We start from the raw sequence: 21,466 nt of genomic DNA, 5'->3' as shown, positions 1-21,466 counted from the left end.
CAAAAGGTGAGAGCCCTGAAAACAGGCACAGAAAAGACCAGCTATCAAGGTGAGGTCCAGAGATGTGGCGGCCCAACAAAGATATGAGAGGAAGCAGAAAGTGAGAAGCGGCAGAAGTATTGACGGATAGGAAAAAGAAAAAACTTGGAACACCAAACTATCTCTCTGCTGGATGGGATTTACAAAAATTACTGAATAAAAATGAGTCTCCGAGGTGGAGGTGGCAGCGCCTTAGCGGTGGAAGCGGAGAAGGAAGAAGATAGAATCATTGTTGATTAGCAAGGAGGGAAAGTGATTGCGAGTGTGGATTGAACGCTTGATATATTGGAAAAAGTGTTTTGAGAGACAAAATTCTGTGGAGGAACGTGGCAGGAAGAAAGAAAAGGCTGCCTTTCTGGGACAGTGGTGATAGACGTGGAAGAAAGTAAAGAAAGTGAACAGAAAGACAGTGACAGTGACAGTGCAAATTGAAGGTAGCCACCATTCAGAAAGCAGAGAACAAGGAAGCTGTGGAGTGAGCAGAGAGACCGAAGACAAAGAACTGTGGTAATTTAAATGACTTTGAAGGAGACCTACTTTTAAACAGTTGTATATTGTGATCACCCTAGATATTTCAAATTTTTATTGTATACTTTAAATACTTAAGATAAATCCCAGAGACTTATTACTGAGATATTCCTTTGAATTACAAGCTTCAAACTTTAACAGTTCATAGAAACATATTGATTCTCCTGTCTTCAAACTTTGTATTTAAATATTATCAAACAAATTAATTAATATCAAACACCTATTTATTGATTAATAATTTGTATATATAGAGATCCTCATATTTAAAATACTTTTTTCTTTCATATTCAATATAGTTAACGATAAGAATAATATAAGAAGCTATAACTGAGATTCATATATATAATAGTTTAAGAAATTGGATGTTAACACTGTATTATTATTGTAAGGAAGGTTTAGAGTGAAAAAGGTGACAATTGATGGCATTGTGGAATAATTTTTTCAAAAATTTAAAAATGTCAAATACATCCACAGTAACTAAAGTGGCAAAAAAACCAATGTCAATGACAGCGTCTCCAGCAGGGCAAAAGTTAATTACAGATATGGTGTGCAGTGAAAAACCAGGGCCGACACCAACCCTGCAAAGTTTACAATCTTCACTAAATATGATTCAGGAGTTCATGATAAAAATGCAGGAATCAATAACAAGCAATCATGAGGAAATGAAGGGTGGATTAGGAGAGGTAAAAGAAGACATAAAGAAATTGGACAATAGAATGGGAAAAATTCAAGATACAATAGCGAAAAACAAACAGAAAATAAAAGAGATAGAAGCAAGAACAGAACAAACCGAAAAAAAATTAGAAGAAACCGAAGAGAGATTGATAGCGGCAAACAGTGACTTGGAAGAGGCAATTACCCATTTGGAATTAGAGAGATCTGCCTTCTACCTGAGGTTTCAAAGTATCACAGAGACAAGAGAAGAAGATTTATACAAATTGATCATGGATATTCTAGTTGAACCACTACAAATGGATAAAAGTGAATTAAGAAACAACATTGATGAAGTATACAGGGTGCAAACAAAGTACACTAGGAGACACAGATTACCACAGGAAATACATATAAGGTTTGCGAAAAGAGCGGTCAGGGATGAAGTTTATAGAAGAACGAGGGACAACCAGTTGATTTACAAAGGAAGAGAGGTTATAACCCTCAAACAGATACCAAAGAGAATTAGATAGAAACGAAGAGACTACCAGTTCCTTATTACACAATTAATAAAAAACAAAATAATGTTTCGCTGGCTGATACCAAAAGGATTGCTAATAACATGGCAGGATAAGAAAATAAGGATAGACACAATAGAAAAAGCCCAGGAATTCTATACATGATATATAGAGGAAGAATCGGACAGCAGAGAAGAACTGGAAACTCGAAGTCAAGACGAACAACAGCTAGAGGAAAAGATACAAGACAGAGAAGCGATATTGAGACTCAGAAAAGAGAAAGAACAAGAACAAGAAAGCAAAGGGAAACAAGACAAAGGAGGGAAGTAAGGGCAACAAATACGTAGTGGAATGGAGCAAGAAGTGACATTACTTTCGGTCAACATAAATGGATTAAATTCACTGATAAAAAGAAGACAAGTAATTGCTAAACTCCAAAAACAAAACACAGACATTATATGTTTACAGGAGGTCCATATGAAAAAAGGGGAAGGTGCTTTGGAAGCCCCCAAATTAGGTAAATTATTTCTGGCTCTATCTGAAGTAAGAAAAAGAGGAATCGCAGTTTATATAAAAGACCCGTTAAAACCCAAACAAATATATGCGAAGAGGGAAGAACGTTATTGATTGAGTTATTAATAAAACAAAAAAGAACAGGAATTATTTATTAATATATTATAATATATTAATTAATTAATAATTAATTAATAAAAAAACATGAAAGGAGAACATTATCAAAGACTTTCTTTGAAATGACTCGAGAGCTAAATTTGAAAGATATTTGGAGAGAAATTAATCCACAAAAAACTCAATATACATTCCAAACCACACAATTCATGGTCCCGGATAGACATGGTCTGGATGGATCCAGAAACAGGAAAAAATGTAGAGGAAATAGAAAGGGGAAGAAAAAAGAGATGGATCATGAATCAAAGGATAATAAAAGAAAAAAATTACGTTCAATACATCAAAAAAGAATTAGTATTTTTCCTATAGGAAAATTGGGAATGAACAGACAACTATTCAAAATCTGTGGGACACAACTAAAGCTTACGCCCAGGCCCTTACAAAGGCATACACTATACAAAGAAATAAAAACAAAAAGAAGCAATATACAGAATTGCAAGAGAAATTGGGAAAATTAGAAGACAAAATGCAGAAAGAACCCCAAAACCAGGAAATTAGAGACAAAAAAGAGATAATTAAACATTAATCACACAAGAACAAATAGCGCAAAAAATTAGAGCAACCAAATAAAACTACTTTGAAAATGCGAACAAACCAGGGAGATGGTTGGCCTATAAATTAAAAAAAAGAAAAAGAAAAGAAACTAATACAACAACTAGAAGATGAAAATGGACGTTGGACTTACCTGATACGTCCGTTCTCAGTGTGGGGAAAAACGTCCGTCAGGATGGGGAAACGCCAAGTCTAGCCAATGACCAAGTCCTTCCAAAGCTAAGGCACCGCCCTCCTTAGGTGCCCCAGTTCTTCGGCGAGGCGAAGCTATGGACTCAAGCGACGTGTCCTCCTGTAACGATAGACGGTTAATCTCACCCCCCACAACTGCACCGGATCTTATCCCAGGGTGGGACTGACGGACGTTTTTCCCCACACTGAGAACGGACGTATCAGGTAAGTCCAACGTCCATTCTCCAGCTAGAGGGAAAAACGTCCGTCAGGATGGGGACATACCAAAGACTGATGTCACCAGGGAGAGAAGGAAGGATCCGGCATACGTCAAACGAGATGAACCGACTGCAGGACCCTCCTGCAAAAAGCAGCATCCGAAGACGCGAAGGAATCCACTCTGTAATGTTTGATGAAAGGAGTGATAGTCGTCCATGTGGCCGCCCGGCAAACTTCCTCCAGCGACGCTTGAGTGGCCCAGGCCGCGGAAGTAGAGGCGCTCCTTGTTGAGTGCGCCGTGATGCGTTGAGGGAGTGGAGAGCCAGATTGCCGATAGACCAGAGCAATAGTGGCCCTAATCCAGCGACCCAGAGTACAACTGGAGACTTGAGCGCCCATCGATGAAGGATGGAAAGCCACAAAAAGGGCTTCTGTCTTTCGGAGAGGTGCTGTTCGAGCGATTTAAATCTTTAAAGCCCGGCGTACATCCAATGTGTGCCACGACCTCTTTGTTGATGCTTAGGATGAGGACAAAAGTCCAGGAGAACGAGTTCTAGTGCTCTATGAAAGGTAGAGTTTATTTTGGGCACAAACGAAGGGTCCAGTCTGAGAACTACCCTGTCGTTATGGAAGATGCATAAGTCCGCTCGCACCGACAAAGCAGCCAGCTCCGAAATTTGGCGGGAGGAAGTTATTGCGACTAAGAATGTCACCTTCAAAGAGAGGAAGCGTAAGGGAACTGAGCGAAGAGGTTCGAATGGAGCAGACATGAGAGCCTGGAGAACCTTATTCAGGTTCCATGTAGGAAACCGATGTACTGTAGGAGGATGTAAATTCGTAGCTCCTCGAAGGAAAGTCGTACTTATTGGATGATGGGAAATGGAATCTTTCGATCCGCAAGACAGAACGGAAGCCAGGGCGGCGACCTGGCGACATAACGTGTTTGGCCGTAGTCCTTTTTGAAGACCAGTCTGGAGGAAGGACAACCCGTGTAAAATCGAGGCCGAGGGAGGCAACACCAGAACGGAAAAACACCAAGCAACAAAGGACCTCCAAGTGGACTCGTAAATGCGAACCGTAGATGGACGGCGAGCAGCTTGTATAATGGACACGACCTCCGGTGGAATCTTGGCCCCCGTTAGGAGGAGCCGCTCAACCGCCAGACGGTCAAGCGTAGCCAGGCCGGATTCGGGTGGGAGAGCGGACCCTGCGACAAGTGAACTTTGGAGGCAGGGATCTGCCAAGGAGGAGCCACCGAAAGGCTCATCAAATCTGCGAACCAGGGTCGCATAGGCCAGAAGGGAGCCACCAGAAGAAGTTGAGCCCGCTCCTCCAGCAACTTCCGAATTACTTTGGGAATTACAGGTAAGGGAGGGAAGGCATAGAGGAGTCCCGAGGGCCATGGGCTGCGGAGGGCATCCGTGGCTTCCGCTTGAAGGTCCAGGAACCTGGAAAAATAACGGGGAAGATGACGATTCGAACGAGAAGCAAATAAATCCAGAACTGGGCGGCCAAATCGGGAAACGATGTCCTGAAACAGATCCGACGAGATCGACCACTCGCCTTGATCAACTTGCAAATGGCTGAGAGCGTCAGCCTGAACATTCTCCAAACCTGAAATGTGTTCTGCCCTAATGGAAGCCAGGTGCTCCTCCGCCCAGGAGCAGAGCAGAAAAGCCTCGTCCATTAAAGCCCAAGATCTCGTGCCTCCTAAACGATTAACGTGTGCTTTAGCTGTAGTGTTATCAGTCAGGACCAGAATGTGTTTACCTTCCACTAAGACTTGGAAATGCCCTAAGGCGAGCCGAATGGCCCTCAATTCCAACAAATTGATGCTGAGCTGAGATTCTTGTAGGGACCACCGACCCTGAGCCATGTGATGGAGGAGGTGGGCTCCCCATCCGGATAGACTCGCATCAGTAGTAAGTTGAAGACGGAGAGGTTCCCTGAAGCTGGATCCCAGGGACAAAGCAGGGGAAATCCACCATTGGAGGGAACGGGTAACCGGAACTGGAATGTGAATATGCCGGGAAGAACTTTCCAGTCGTGCCCGTTGAAAGGGCAGCAAAAGCCACTGTAACTGTCTACTATGCAGACGAGCCCAAGGGGTGATACCGAAAGTGGACACCATCATACCCAATAACTGGGAGAGAACTATGACCATGGCCGAACCAGAAGATAAACACTTGCGAGCCAAAGACCGCAGGTTGGACTGGCATTCTGGAGAAAGGCTGACTGTAGAAGAAGCCGTATCAATGGAAGCCCCTAAATGCAGGATACTGGTGGAAGGTGTCAGATGGCTCTTGGACCAATTTATAGAAAAGCCATGGGCTTGTAGGGAGGATAAAACAAAGGACAAGTCCCTTTGGGCAGATTGCAGAGACGAGGACATGACCAAAATGTCATCTAAATAAAATTGAAGCCGAATTGGATGGGAACGAATGACGCCAATCAAAGCGGCCATAATTTTCGTAAATACCCTAGGGCGGAAGACAATCCGAAGGGTAAGGCCCTATACTGGTAGTGAGCCCCCTTGAAGGCAAAACAGAGGAATTGGCGATGGGAGGGCAAGATGGGTACATGCAGATACGCCTCCGTTAGGTTGATGGAAGACAGGAAGTCGTGAGGATGAATCGATTCAAGAATCGACGTCAGAGACTGCATCTTGAACCGGCGATATTTGATGTGCCGGTTCAACGATTTCAAGTCTAAAATCGGACGCCAACCCCCTGAAGCCTTCTGGACTACGAAAAGACGGGAGTAGAACCCACGGCCTTGTTGTGAAATTGGAACCGGTTCAATGGCAGTAATTTCTAAAAGGTGATCAATTGCTGTTGAAACCCTCCCCGACTTAACTGGGTCCCGTGAAACAGGGCATGCAATAAATCTAGAGGGAGGAGGGGATGAAAACTCCAAGGCTAAGCCCAGAGAGATAGTATTCAAAACCCATGAGTCTGAAACGGAGGAAGCCCACTGATCTCGGAAAAACTCGAGGCGAACCCCGATAGGAAAGTGAAACCCCTCCTTATCTAGCTCTACGGGACCAACGGCCCCCTCTACCTCCCCGACTTGCCCTACGCGGGGGAAATCTGGACCCCTGTCTAACCTGGGAGTCCGGTTGAGGTCTGGAGGAAAAGGAACGCTGGCCCCGGGACTGGAAATTGGAAGAACCAGAGGATCGAAAGGACTGAAATCTTGCAGATGAAAAACAAGCCTCATAGCGACGAGAAGCTGGAGGGAGAATTTTACGACGATCCCTAGTCTCCACGAGTAGAGGGTCTAAGGAGGATCCAAAGAGGGCCCCGCTGGCATAGGGCGCCGAAGCCAGTTGCCACTTACTACGCATATCGGCCTGCCAGTTCCTAAGCCATAAGAGACGGCGTGAGGTTACATTTGACCCTAGAGCCCTGGCCGAGAAACGTGCCGAATTCAGAGTGGCGTCCACTGAATATTCAAGAGCTGCGGCAATCTTATTTAGGTCTTGGTGAGACTGTGTATCTGAAAGAGGAAGTTTGGCCTGAAGTTGTTTGAGCCACAGCAAGGCCGCCCTGTTAAAAAATGAGGTCGATGTGGAAGCTCGTATAGCCCAGGCCCTGGCATGGTGCCCTTTTAAGAGGGTCTTTTCTGCTCTTTTGTCCTCAGGGCGCAGGGATTCTTCCGGAGGACCTGTGGGATGAGCAGAATCAGTCAAAGCCACTATGGGGGGATCCACCGGGGGCACTTGTAAAATATCCACCAGAGGAGACGCGGAATTGTATAGTCGTTTGTCCAAACCATTGGGACTAGGACCGGCCCCAGGTAAAGCCCATTGGCGCTGAAGGACATCGGTGAATAATTTAGGAGCCGGGATGGTTTCCGGATCAGTGGTGGGTTCAGCAAACATGGCCACCGCGGGGTCCGATTCCGATGAAGTAGATGTTACCGAAGGTGGAGATCCCAAATGAGTGACTGCAATGGCCTTGAACAGTAGAGAGCGAAAGAGATGGGGCTTGAATGAAACCAACGAAGGAAGGCTGGTCAGGTCCTAAGACTTCGTCATCCGACCAGGCCTGGTCTTGAAATTCATCACCCTCAGAGACCGAAGCTTGGTCTAGGGGAACCTATAATTCAGAATGTCCTTGATCCAGTACTTCCTCTCCCCGGAGCCCTGAATAGGCGTGAGGCCAAGCCCCTGAAGAAGGCGGAGCCGGGTTCTGAGCCAGGCAGTCAGTGATAGATTGGCGTATTGCCCTGGCAATAAAGGCCTCTAATGAATCAGTCATCGGGTTCGGAAGAACAGCGGGAGGCGGAGGGGGAGGAGGAGGAGCCGCCATTGAACCCAGAGTATGAGATGAATTAGCCTCTGGAAGGGACTGGAAAAGCCTTTGGGGCTCAGAAGGCGAAATTCCCTGAGAAGTTCCCAGAATATCTGGTGAGAGTTCCCTCACCGAGCGAGAAGACTGTGCCAGAGGTTGGGACTGGGAAACAGGCCTCTCTGGACCCAAAGCCTGGTTCTGAGCCCTTTGAAAAGCCTTCTCGAAGGCTTTATGCCGCCTTTGTTCTTCACGCGACCCCCCAGGAGCAGATGGCTGTGTATTATTGCGCTTAGATCTGGACTTCTTGCTGGGAGGAGGTATGGAGGCCGAAGATCCCTCGAGGGGATCGCTAAATGGCGCCGGCGGGAATCCGCTGAGGGAGACTGTCCTCGAGAGGTCTATCTGGCGTCCGCCATTTTAGGGAGCGTATTAAGACGCAGCCAAGGCTTGATTTCCAACGGAAGAAACAAGAGCGCTAAAAAGAGAGTCTTATCCCCCTCCGATCTGTTGATAATTAGGTAAGCTTCCCCGCTGCTGAAATTAGCCCTAATTAGTCGTTTGATGAAGCGCACAACCGTCCGGCTTAAAACGCGACTGCAGGGACTGTAACGGCAGAGGAATTCGCTGCTAGGCAAAGGCCTTTGAAACGCAGCCAGGCTAAACAGCGCTAATCTCGCTCCTCGCTCCCAGCTGACAGGCGCGAAGCCTGCCGCTCGCTAGTACTTGCCGATACGAAGAGGGAATCAGGCGTTCTTTTCCCTTTCTTTGTTTAAGCAAGCTGAGAATTGCTGAGGAGAAAACGTTCTTCAGATGAGGACACGTCCTGTCAGGCGAAGACCGAGACGAAGAACTGGGGCACCTAAGGAGGGCGGTGCCTTAGCTTTGGAAGGACTCGGTCATTGGCTAGACTGGGCGTTTCCCCATCCTGACGGACGTTTTTCCCTCTAGTTGGAGAAAGGGATAGCACACCTTCAGAAGGAATAAAAAGAAAATATAGCAGTAAGATACTACCAAAATTTATATAGTTGGGAGAACATAGAGGAAGATGACATTAAAAGATATCTACAGCAGAGAAACCTCCCAACCTTACCAGAAACCGCAAAAGAAACATTAGATAGAAAAATAATGATGTTAGAATTACAAAGGGCAATTCAAAAACAAAAAAGCAATAAAATACCAGGTCCAGATGGAATTCCAATGGAATTTTACAATGAATTACAAAAACCACTGGAGAAGTTACTATTATAAACATATAATGAAGTACTAGAGCAAGCAATGATACCAAAATCTTGGATGGAGGCACTGATAACCTTAATTCCCAAAGATAATGTGGAAAGGAAAATAATCCAAAATGATAGGCCAATCTCGCTGCTGAATGCTGATTATAAGATACAATAATGGCAGAAAGGATGAAAAACATATTAAATGAAACAGTAAAAGCAATATACTAAACCAGAAAGCAAAAATAGTATTAAATGGAGAAACAACAGAAGGCTTCAACATAACAAAAGGAGTCAGACAGGGATGCTCTCTATCTCCTCTGCTATTTATTTTTTCAATAGAAACACTATTGCAACAAATTAGACAGAATCGGGAAATCAAAGGATTAAAAATTAAAGAACAAGAATATAAAGTACAGGCCTTCGCTGATGACTTGGTATTTATCATAGAAGAACTCTTAGAGACGGGATTAATATTACTACAGGATATAAACCAATTTGGCAAAGTGACAGGGCTTAAAATAAATAAAGAGAAAACTAAAATAATAACCAAAAATCTAACTAAAAGACAAAACGAAGAATTAGAGGAGAAAATGGGAATTTTAAGAGTAAAAAAAATTAAATATCTGGGAATATGGCTATCAGCAAAATGTAGTACGATAAAAGAGTATAATTATAATGCACTGATAAAACAAATACGAAAAGATTTGAAAAATTGGAATAAATTACAGATATCACTAATTGGCAGAATTTCAACAATCAAAATGAACGTATTACCCAAATTGCTATACCTTTTTCAAACAATACCGGTAAAATTAGAGAAGAAATTTTTCGAACAAATAAATAAAATAACATCCAAATTTATATGGGCAGGTAAAAAACTCCGCATCAAACTTAAATTCTTACAAGACAGTAGGAATCATGGGGGCTTTGGCCTCCCGGATTGGGAGCTCTACTACCAGGCAGCAGCCCTGACATGATTAAGATATTGGATTCAACTTAAAAACAAAAGAATATTAGCATTAGAAGGACACGATCTCCAAATAGGTTGGCACTGGTTTCTATGGGAAGATAAAAATAAAACACATTCATATTTTCAGAGGCATATAATAAGAAATTCCATACCCAACGTCTGGGTAAAGTTAAAAAAAAAATCACTATATGAAAATCCCAAACTGGTTATCGACAATGGAGGCAATGACACACCAAAATACAATAGACCTCAATAAAATGGTAAAATACTCAGAAATTTTAGATGAGAAAGGAGAATTAAAATCAATGCAAATGTTGAAAATACAAGGAATAAACATAGAATGGTGGCCCTACTTACAAATCAAAACAAGACTAAAAAGGATCAAGAACAATTAGGCATATAGAACAATGCAGAAGAGCTGAAGGCCGCTATTGAAGTATCCTGGTCTTCCATAACACCTCAGCAGTGCCACAGGCTGATAGCATCCATGCCACGCCGCATTGAGGCAGTAATTGATGCAAAAGGGGCCCAAACCAAGTACTGAGTACATATGCGTGTTTATACTTTTCAGAGGTCCAATATTGTTCTAGGTACAATCCTTGTTTTATTGATTTCATGTAATATTCTAATTTTCTGAGATTGTGAATTTCTGTAAGCTGTAAGCCATAATCATCAAAATTATGACAAATCAAGGCTTGAACTATCTCGCTTTGCATGTAATGAGTCTATCTCATATATTAGTTTTACCTTTTAAGTTGCATTACTGAAATAAATGAACTTTTGCACGATATTCTAATTTTTCAAATTTCACCTGTACATCAACTAGACCTAAATCTAGTTGGGCAAGAATGTTGGGCTGATGGGATGGACTGCAACATTTCAGTTTGCAGTGAGTAGAGATTCTTCAAATATTTTTTCTTATGAAGACAAAACAAATCTGCAGGAGCAAAAAAGGAGCTGAGATTGTGGTGCCAATGGAATGCAGACAGATATGTGGATAATAGTTGGTACACAATGGATAGCATTCCCTTGTAAGAAAAAGATGAAAAGTAATAGTTATGGTAGTAGCCAACAAAGGAGCTGTGCCATTTCCCAACTTTTTTCAATATCCTCTTCCCCTTATTTGCCCTCTTCCAGTCATCTTGTACCTTCTGTGAAACAAATATATTGGCCTAGGTGCAGGATCTTACTTAACATATATAACATTTCCATAACATTTATTATATTACATTTCTATAATATAAACAAAAATATTGTGTTCAATTCAAATCAATAGATACAAGCAGATACAATTTTCTCAAGGTTCTCATATTGATATTTTGCATTTGTTTACTAATTTTTTAATGTTCAGATAGCATTTTAGAATTCTACCATTGGAAATTATTCATATTTCTCATTCTGCCATTTTCATGCTAATTTAAAGAAAATCTGCTTCACAAGATCATTTTGCTTACAATGCTGGGGTTGAAGTTAAAAGAAGAATGCTAGCCCCTGGGACTAAAACCATTGTTCACCCTAGTAGTATTATATAGTACATCACAAAATAGATAAATCTGGTTCAATAACAGCTACTTCAGACCCAATAACATCCAGTGGGACATGAACCATTGATGTTAGAAATATATAAACAACACTCATGCTAAAATAATGGTTCCCAAACATGCAAAGGATAACTCTGGAGATGCAAGGATCCAAGAGTAGAATAACGGCCCTGCTAAGATCTCTTTCTGTCTTATGCACAAATATTGGATATTACCATATGCCGAAAAGTTCAAAATTTAGTTATTTTTCTACTGTGATTCCAAATCTTGGAAGAAATATTTTCCGGTTCTTCGCTGTGAAAGGAACAGAAGCTACCACTCCCTTTGCTAACTTTCTAATACTGATTAGCCTTCCTGGAGTAGCAAACCTTCCGTTCCAGCAAGATCATTCCGGAGCGGTTTGGAAGATAGACTCCGGCAACAGCAAGACTCCTTCCAAAGATCCTCCTAGATCCCGGCGACAATGCTATTTGCCGGGTACACCCAAACTGCTCCCACTGTTCTTTTTAGCATCGGGGGAGTGGGCATCGCTACTTTCCTTGCCCAATGTTTCCCTGTCGTCTTCCCGCAGCTCCTCCCAATAATTCCCTTCCCCCAGGCTTACCCTGTAATTACATAAGGTCCTGGGCAGTTGTAAATATCATGACAGATAGCCAGGAGGTGAGCGAGAGGTGGAAAACGAACGCCCCCCTCCCCCGCCCCGTCTCCAAAGCCAAGGAGCCGCCCTCCCTAACCAGAACGCGCAGCCACCTGTGGAATCCCGGGAGTTCGCAACGGAAGAGAAGGAAGGCGCCACCTCTTTGGGTGTCACTGGGTCCTGATTTGTCCATCAGACACAGGAAATTGATCACTGTTCTACTTCCATCGCTGTCCTGAAGCCGGGAATCGTAGGAAAAGGTTCCCTTTATTTTGTTTATCCGAAGCGGAAATGAAAGTGGATGGCCTTTGGGACGTTGCTTGAGATTTGGACAGTGGAGCTCGTGCTCAAAATTACAGACAATTATGCCTTTCTTCAAAGACATGACAAGCTGCCCCAATTCCAGGAACTTCTTTAGACTGAATTACTTGGTTGCCGAGAATGTTTTGCGTCACAATGCGGTGGTTTTTGTTGCAGGGAAGAACGGAGAGAGCGTTTGCCGAAATGGAGGTTGGAATTCATGATGCCATCAAGCAGACTGCTGGAAACAGGGTTATACAGTACGATCAAATGTTTTACTGTTCCTATCTCTTAAGGAATTCAAGAAGAAAAATAACGGGTCGCACTTGTGGACCAAGGAGCACATACAGTCATAGAACATATGCTCTCCAAGATGATAAAAATTGTACCTTCAAATGCAAAATTCAGGATAGAAAGAAGAATGATTAATACTTTCCAGATTGGCTATTAGAATGTTCTGAAATAGGTGATTGAACTGCTGGTTGGTACATTAGCTACTATACCACACTGTTCTCATAGGTAATATTGTGCATTTCTCTGAAATAAAATACAAAATAAGAAATGCAGAATTGTATTTCTGCAAACTAATGAAAAACATCAAGGCTAAACATAGCCCCAACAATTTGTAGATTCCATTTCTTTGAGCTGTGGTCTCATCAGTCTTGAGGATGCAATAGTGCCAGAGATGCCTCCCTGAGAAACAAAGGGAAGTAGAAATAAATTTGCTTTTCTAACTTATCAATGCCTGTAGGTTGTCTAAGCAGAGTGGGAATTAGTACATCTTCATTAAAAGTTTGATGTGAACATTGGATAGCTCTTTCATCAATCATGTACATAAAAACCTGTTAATATTTTGAAACCTGTTCAACTATCACATTCTAATACTTCATACATATAGTTGCATAGTTTGTTTTGTCCCATAAGCATAATGAACGTCAAGCATACTAGAAGAATATTCTCTGGTGAGTAACTAGGTAGTTCCCCAATATTACAGGTTGAAGGATATTTTATATGTATAACGTATGAAGATGAAATTACTATTTCATGAAATGTGTAATTTTATAGAAAATTATGTCTTCAAACAAAAGACATTTTCAGTTTAATATTTCAAAACATGCTTACTTTGAAGTAGTCTTCTCCAACCAGATGCATTCCCATGTTTTGCCTATCCTCACTGGGAATACCAGGAGTGGCAATTCAAACACAAATGGAGAATGCCCGGTTAGAAAAGGCTACTATACTCCATGTATAGTACACTTTCCATCTATCTGTCATTTTCTCATTACTAATCAACTCTGACTTATTTCTCATATTCTCAGCAGTTTTTCACTGCTAGTCGGCACCAATTTTGAAACCCTTCAAGTATTCTTAATAAATTTTATGAATCAAGTATATAAAAAATATAAAGTCAATTCTGTCTCTGTAAAATTTTCTGTTATAGAACTGTGACATCTGTCACCCCATGATTTCCTTCTAAACAGATCTATTTAATAAGTAACTGAGAAAGATCAAAGCAGATGTACATGAAGCCCATTTATAATGAAAGGTAGTGCAATGGCAGTAGTTAACGGAAGGTAATCACTGCTCTGTAGGTACCTAACTAACAGGCTTTTATTTACCCAGTATTTTATTTACCCAAAAAAGATATTTTTTTCTCCTCAGATAATTATTTCTGAATTGAAGATATTAATGAGTGCTATTGCAAAAGCATAAATTAGTAAGTAAGGCAAGAAATGAAAGAAAGTAGCTATAAAGGACAAAAGAAGCTATTCTTCACAGAAATAGAGTTTGCCATGGGAAACTCGTTTTATCCATGGGAGAATCCTTACACAAATAAAGAAATCAGGATACTCAGCCTACTCTAGAGAGATAGAGATTAAGAAATGTTTTAATACAGACTTCCGGCAGTGACGTCATCGTGCCAGGAATAAAGGGGACTGAGCTCCGTTCCCTGAGTTCCAAAATTTTTGATCTGGAAGCCGATTTCTGGCGCTATTGACCATGAAGAGGTCAATAGATTAAAGGGGAAATCTCGAGGACTTCGGAGGCAACAGCAATCGCCCCTAAGGTTCAGGGAAAATCCCTTAATTCCGATCGAAAAAAACCAGCCATCTCCAGCTGGCCTGGATTTAAATAATCATATTAGGGCATTTACCCTGAAACAACTAAGTGATATTTGGGCTTTTTGATATTGCGAAACTAACACTATTGGAACTTAAACTGAAGGACATGTGCAACAATTTCTATGAGAGACAAGTTTGAATGATGCAAGACTAACTGAGAATTACAAAGATCACGATTTCGGAAGCGGAATCCAGCTATTAAGATCTGTATATTAATTACAACTTAAGTTGATTTAGTGATATATTTAATTAATCAATTAAATCTCCTCTATCTTCTTCTAATTTTCTATGATTATATTTTATTGTATTATAAGTTACAAGTTTAAATTTACAGTATAAGCAAATTGAATTGGTAAATACAGAGAATAAGAAAAGAGTACATATTTACTCAGATATATAACGAGGAAAGATAGAATAATATTCAATAATATCCAATTGTAGCAATAGATTGATAATATTTTAGGAATTGAATAGATAACAGTATTATAACAAATACCTTATCTTCTTTCCTGTCTTTCCCCTTTTCTTTCTGATAGAATTTAATATAAACCTGAGTCATTGATATATTATTATATTGATAAATTAAAATAGTGTGAAGCAGATTCTTTAAAATATACATAGTGTGTTTAACATATATATAATTTATAGTAATCATATATATACCATTGTTTAAGATAAGAATTGACATTTAATACTGATAAGATTTAATAAAAAGGCAAGAATTTAATAGTATATTTAAGTTAGAATAGATACATGATTTGCTGAAATACCTGATTTTTTTCCCTGCTCCCCAATAAATACTTCTCGGCCCTCATATAACGATATTGAAAAGTGAACTTCAGAAGAATTGATCTGAAAGTTAAATAACTATATCCTGTTCCCACAATTAATATAAACCATATGTAAAATTTATCAGCAATAAATCCTAACGAATTGATTTCATAAGGCAAATTGTGTATGAAAATTTGGGAAGCGGTAAAACAGAAAATTAAGATGACAACTACAGGACCATCTGCGACAACTAAAACAAGTAAAAGGATAATTCCCAACCAGACATCGATCATTGCATCACGAATACAACAAAAAACGATAGACACAATGCTATCCATAGAAAAAGAGAACCCCCCCCCAACACTCAATATTCAAAATATACATTCAGTCTTGGCGATGATACAAGAGGGGATGAATAAAACACAAGAATCAATAGCCAATAATCACGAGGAAACCAGGAAGAATCATAAAGAACTGAAATCAGATGTAGGAGAAATAATGGACAATATTTAAAAAATGGACGATAAGATCGAAAAGATACAACAAAACACTGCAAAAAATGGGCGGGTTCCGGTGGCTCCGCGTTCCCTGAATGGACGCTCCTTTAGGAGCTCCAGCCCCGTGATTCTGTTTGCCACTAGAACAGCGAAAATCAGCTGTTCTAGCGGCTCAAAACTCTCCCCCAGGGAAAAAGGGGGAGAGAAAAGCAGAAGGGTCTGGGTAGAGCTCCCCTAGACCCCCAGGCTTTCTTTTTTAAGCCTGGGGTTTGCAGGGTGAGAGCTCCCTGAAAGCCCTTCAGTGCTACAGATCCGGAACGATTCTGCTTTATGCAGAACAAGGGGTCGCGACCACACCAGCAGAGCAATTTTAAGGATTATAAGAAAATTTGAACCTGGACGCTGGCAGAGCAAATCAGGAGAACAGAAAATGTAAGTACTAAACTTTAACTCCGTTTAAAAGAAAAGGAAAAAAGATGGCGCTTAAGGGCGTCAAAACGAAACTTACTAGTGAAAGTGATCGTTAAAGCTGCAACATTGTAAAAGCTACTGGATTACGCAGCAAGAAGAAGATTTAAAGTGCTAGTGGAATGAAAATGACTATGGTACTGATCCCAACTACTTTATACTTCTAAATTCTGTGGAAAATTATTGGATTTACTGACCTAACAGCTGAATAAATTTAAAGTGGAAATTGAAATATGGCTGACATTAAGGATGGAGGATCATTATTATATGAGCCAGCAAATTCACAAGTTGTGACTGTAAAGGCTTTACAAGAACTTTTAAATTTTTATACTTCTGTTATATTGGAATCAATTGAAAGGACTATTCAAAATTATAATTGGGAGAACAACAATGATTTGCTGGCTGGAAAAGAGGAAGAAAATCAACTTATTTCGACTCTGGAGCAGGGAAAAGAGGCTGTCAGGAATATGATGGAAGTTAGCACACAGAAAACAAAGGTTTCGGCAGGAGCTTTTATGCAGTTAATTGAAAAGCAGCAAATAGACTCTTTCCTGCAGATTGATAAACTTTATCGTGACAATTTTTGGCTTGATAGACAGAATCAATTTTCAAGGAAGGAAGTGATTGATTATATAAGCAGGAAGAATCAAAATGGAGATTTCAAATTGAAGGAGATAATTTTTAGAAGAGAAGGATTTCCAAAGAAGCATCAGCCTCAAATCTATATTCAAAAATTTTCAAAAATAAAAGCAGGGGGAGGAGCAATGTTGAAGAAGAAAGTATTGAAGAAGAAGGACCGGAAAAAATATAGAAAGAAAGGAAGAATTGAAGATTAGTTTCTTTTGGGGAGGATTTTAATAATAAATTTGAAAAGTTTACCGAAATTAGTATCTTTTAAGTTTAAGTAAAAATGTTTAACTATTTTTTTTAAGTTTAAGTAAAAATGTTTAATTAAAAATGAATAGCTTTTTTAAAATTACTGAGGTATTAAAATGGTTAACTTTAAAGTTAATGGATAGCTTTCTGAAACTTTTGAAATTGAATTCAATGGATTAATAGTATTTTTAAGGTTATATTCTGAAGAATATTTTATTGAAGTGTCTTTTTAAAAAAAACTTACTGAAGTACTAAAACGGTTAATTTTAAAGTTGAATGGATATAAAATAATAATTTTTTTTCTTCTAAAAAGATATGCTTTAAAGGAAGTTTTATAATGCTTAAATCAGAATTCCAAAAGGGGAGGCTGATGAACAATTTTTAAAAGAGGAGTTAAAGAGTGTGAGGGAGTTTTGAATCTTGTAGTAAGTTAGTATATTTTAGCTTATGTTTGTTTACTGCTTTACCCTGTTTTTGCTCTGGGAAGTCGAGGGTAGGGGTGGGGAAGGGGGGGTTGAAGGTTGCGTGGGGATAAAATGGTTGTCTAATTTTCAATAAAATTAAAAGATAGATAAATGTATTAACAGTGAAGTAAGAAAAGTGGGGGAAATGTCATATTAAAGGAAATGACAATATTAAGATATGATAAATATTGGAGGAGCAAAAAGAAGACATAAAAGATATATTCAGAAGATATATTGACTGATTGATTATGTATTGTTTATTTGTTTATAAAATAAAAAACCTTTTTGAATTAAAAAAAAACATTGCAAAAAATGAACAACGGATCCAAAATATTGAAACAAAAATGGACCAAGCAGAAAAGAAATTGGATAATATGGAAAGTAATCAAATAACATTGAATAAAGAACTAGAAGATTCTATATCGTACTTAGAAATGGAGAAGGCATACTTCTACTTAAAATTTCAAAACATCGCTGAAAATAGAGAAGAGAATGTGAGAGATTTGATGGTGGGGATTTTAGCAAAGGCGACCCAAAAAGATAAGGAGGAAATTAATAAAGAAATCAACGAAGTCTATAGAGTATATACAAATTACGCTCGAAGAAACAAATTACCTAAAGAAATTCATATTAGATTCGCAAGGAAATCGGTGAAAGAAGAAGTATATAAAATAATGAGAGAGGAAGTAATTACTTACAAAGATAAATTATAACCTTAAAACGAATTCCGAGAAGAATAAGAGAAACAAGAAAATATTATAACTTTCTAACAACAGGATTGAACAAACACAAAATAATGTTCCGGTGGTTGACACCCAAGGGAATTCTGGTTTCATGGTAGGACAAAAAACACAGGATTGACACCTTAGAAAAAGCACAACAATTTTTTGATAGGTATTTTGTACTAGAAGAGGAACAAGAATCAGAAGTTCAACAAGATTCTATTATAAAAGAGGGCCTCTGAAATACAGAGAGAACGAGAAGGAAGAACGAGAATGGAGAAAGAGAAGATGGAAAGAGAGGGAGCAAGGGAAAAAACACATTATTGCAAAAAACACAAGAAGACTCAGGACAGTAAGGAAATAGAGGATTGGAATGGAGAAGGAACTAAAACTGATATCAATTAATATAAATGGCTTAAATATTCCATCTAAGAGAACTCGTATATTTAAAAACTTACAGAAATTGAAGACAGATATCATAACATTACAAGAAGTCCACATTAAAAAACAACATCAAAAATTGTTAGAAAATAAACAACTGGGAACACTCTATACTGCATTAACAGAACAAAAAAGAAAGGCATTGCAATATATATATCAAAAATCACATACAAGCAAAACAAATATTTGCAGATGAGGAGGGTAGGACCCTGATGATTGAGATTAAAACAGGAACAAAAAACATACTATTAGTGTTACTCTATGCGCCGAATGGAAGCCAAACTGATTACTTCAAAAAATACATAATATAATTAAAGAATTGGACTATGAAAATATATGTCTCATCGGAGTCTATAATGCAATAGTAGATATAGAGAAGGATTATCAAAGTAGTAAAAAAAAATAAATTCAGGAAAAAAATACTACTGGACACATTTCAGGATATGGTACAAGAACTCCAATGAAGTTGTTACAAGGTGCTAAAATGAGAGGTGGTTTTGGTTTACCTAATTTTGAACTTTATTATCAAGCAGCTAGCTTAATGTGGACTAAAGAATGGATATCATTAAAAAATACTAGATTGTTAAATTTGGAGGGACATGATTTGTTGTTGGGATGGCATGCTTTTTTGTGGTATAAAGGAACTAAAATACAGGGGTATTTTAGAAGACATAAAATACGTGAAGCCTTATGGTTGAATTGGGAGAAGGTTAAAAAAAAATCACTACTTGAAAATACCAGTCTGGGTATCTACAATTGAAGCATTTTCGTATCCAGTGGTGTTTAAAGGGAAACAAATTATAAGATATAAGGAATTATTGGATGAAAAGGATGAACTTAAGTTAAAGCAAGACATGGAAGATCAAGGGTATAAGATGGATTGGTTTTCATACATGCAAATACTCTCTAGATATCGAGAAGACCTTAAACAAGAAGGCTTTTATAATGTATTGACTAATCTAGACAAGATCTTGATGGGTTCTGATGATGTAATTAAAAGGCTATATGGTTATTTACTAGAGGTTAAATTGGAAGAAGAACAAGTTAAAGAATCAATGATAGCATGGGGGAAGAATTTTGGTTATGGTATTGATTTAGAGAAATGGCAAAAATTGTGGTCACATAATTGTAAAATGACAATCTCTACAGCATATAAGGAGAATTTGTATAAGATGTTTTACAGGTGGCATTTATCCCTGTCAAGAATAGCCAGAATGGACTTCCTGTTTGCTGCTGGCCGCCGCCAGACGTTCCTTTGGGATCGTCAGCTTCCACTGCCTGTCAGAGCCGCCTTCACAACGGAACGGCGGCTCGAAAAAACTCCGTTCCCATGAGGAAACGGAGATAGAGCCGGCAGGGGTGGGTAGAACTCTCTGCAGAGTCCCAAAAGTTTTTCTTTTACTTTTGGGATGGAGCGGATGAGATGCCCCATATCCCCAGCCGCTGCTCCGGGCTTTGGGAGACCTCTGCTAATGCAGAGCCAGGCGTCAAAAGCAAGCCTGCGAATTTGACAGATTACTCAAAGAAAATGTGAGCTGGACCTGTAATACTGAAGCGCAAGTATTTTACTTATCTTTTAAAAATTACTTAAGAGAATAGAGGAAGAGAAAGAGGAAAAAAGTTTCTTTTTAAAATGGCGTCTGCCGCGGCTGGAGAAGAGTTTGAGAGGGAAAGTTCTTCCGTTTTTTATTATTACAATGTAGCGGAATAAATACCACTGGCTACATTTGTAGACAAAACTCCGCTCCTGTTTTTGTTTTTCTCTTTTTCCCCTGGAGGCATTGTTGCTGGCTGGAAGTCTTTTGTCTTGTTTTTTTTTTTTTTTTCTTCTAACAAAGCCTGCTTAGGCGGAAACATGGCACTGAGGCTTGTGAAGTCAGACAAACAAATAGGTGGGGGGGATTCCCCCACTAAGAATTTAAAGGAACAAGTTTTAACTCTTCAGTCCCAGAAACCTGATTTTAATATAATAGAATTTCTCTTAGAGGAGATTGAAAGAAGGGATGAGATTGTGAATCAGCAACTTGAAAAATTTAAGCAGGAAACTAAGGAATTGGTGAAATCCAAGTTTGACTTTTTGCAGCAAAAAATTTTAAAAGTGTCAGAATTCATGATTCGGTTGGATACAAATACTAATTTACTAGAGTCAAAAATGGATGAAATTCAAGATAAATTGGACAATAGAATTCAAAAAATTGAAAATGATTTGTTAAATATTCAGGATTATAGTTCAGAAGAAAAATTTAAAATGGATGCTGACCAAAAGTCTGGTAATGTAGAAAATCTGCAACAGAGGATTGAAAAAGAGGTTCTAAAGATACAATATAATTTCACAGAATATGCAATAAGACTTAGAGGTTTGCAGGAAAATAACAGAGATGACTTAAGGAAAATATCTTCTGAATTTCTAGCTGGGATTTTAAAGATTCAACCTGAGGAAGTGTTTTGTAGGATTGACAGAGCTTATCGAATAAACTCCTGGACTGCCAAGCAAAGGCAATTGCCTAGAGATGTGGTAATCTATTTTTCAGATAAAGAAATTAGGAATAAAATTGTGCAAAATTCCTTCAATTCTAATTTGCAATTGTATGGAAGAAAGATTTGGATTTACAAGGAACTCCCACCTAAGATATTAATGGAAAGGAAGAAATTTGGCTTTCTGGTGTCTGAGTTAAAAAGGAGAAATATTCAATTCCGGTGGGACGTCCCAGTTGGTATTATATTGAGATATCAAGGAGAAAGATACCAGTTAAATACTGTTGAAAGAGCGGAA

General features: G+C 39.2%; 1 protein-coding gene across 8 annotated transcripts in view; it reads right to left on the bottom strand.

Moving 5' to 3' along the window:
• LOC117660687 (E3 ubiquitin-protein ligase MARCHF8-like) overlaps positions 1-12,451 on the bottom strand; it is a 78,626-nt gene extending 66,175 nt beyond the window's left edge. For 4 of the 8 annotated variants that reach the window (XM_034408822.3, XM_034408828.3, XM_087891205.1 and 1 more), the window contains exon 1: positions 11,999-12,196. The gene's annotated coding sequence lies outside the window, so the exon portion shown is untranslated. The other 4 variants (XM_034408824.3, XM_034408826.3, XM_034408823.3 and 1 more) reach the window with 4 other exon arrangements.
• Positions 12,452-21,466: the final 9,015 nt, after the last annotated feature.

This window comes from Pantherophis guttatus, chromosome 3 (genome assembly GCF_059756535.1).
Source record: "Pantherophis guttatus breed Tessera chromosome 3, ASM5975653v1, whole genome shotgun sequence".
NCBI lineage: Eukaryota > Metazoa > Chordata > Lepidosauria > Squamata > Colubridae > Pantherophis > Pantherophis guttatus.
Note: the sequence above shows the minus strand (reverse complement) of the source record. Positions and strands in the feature narration are given on the sequence as shown.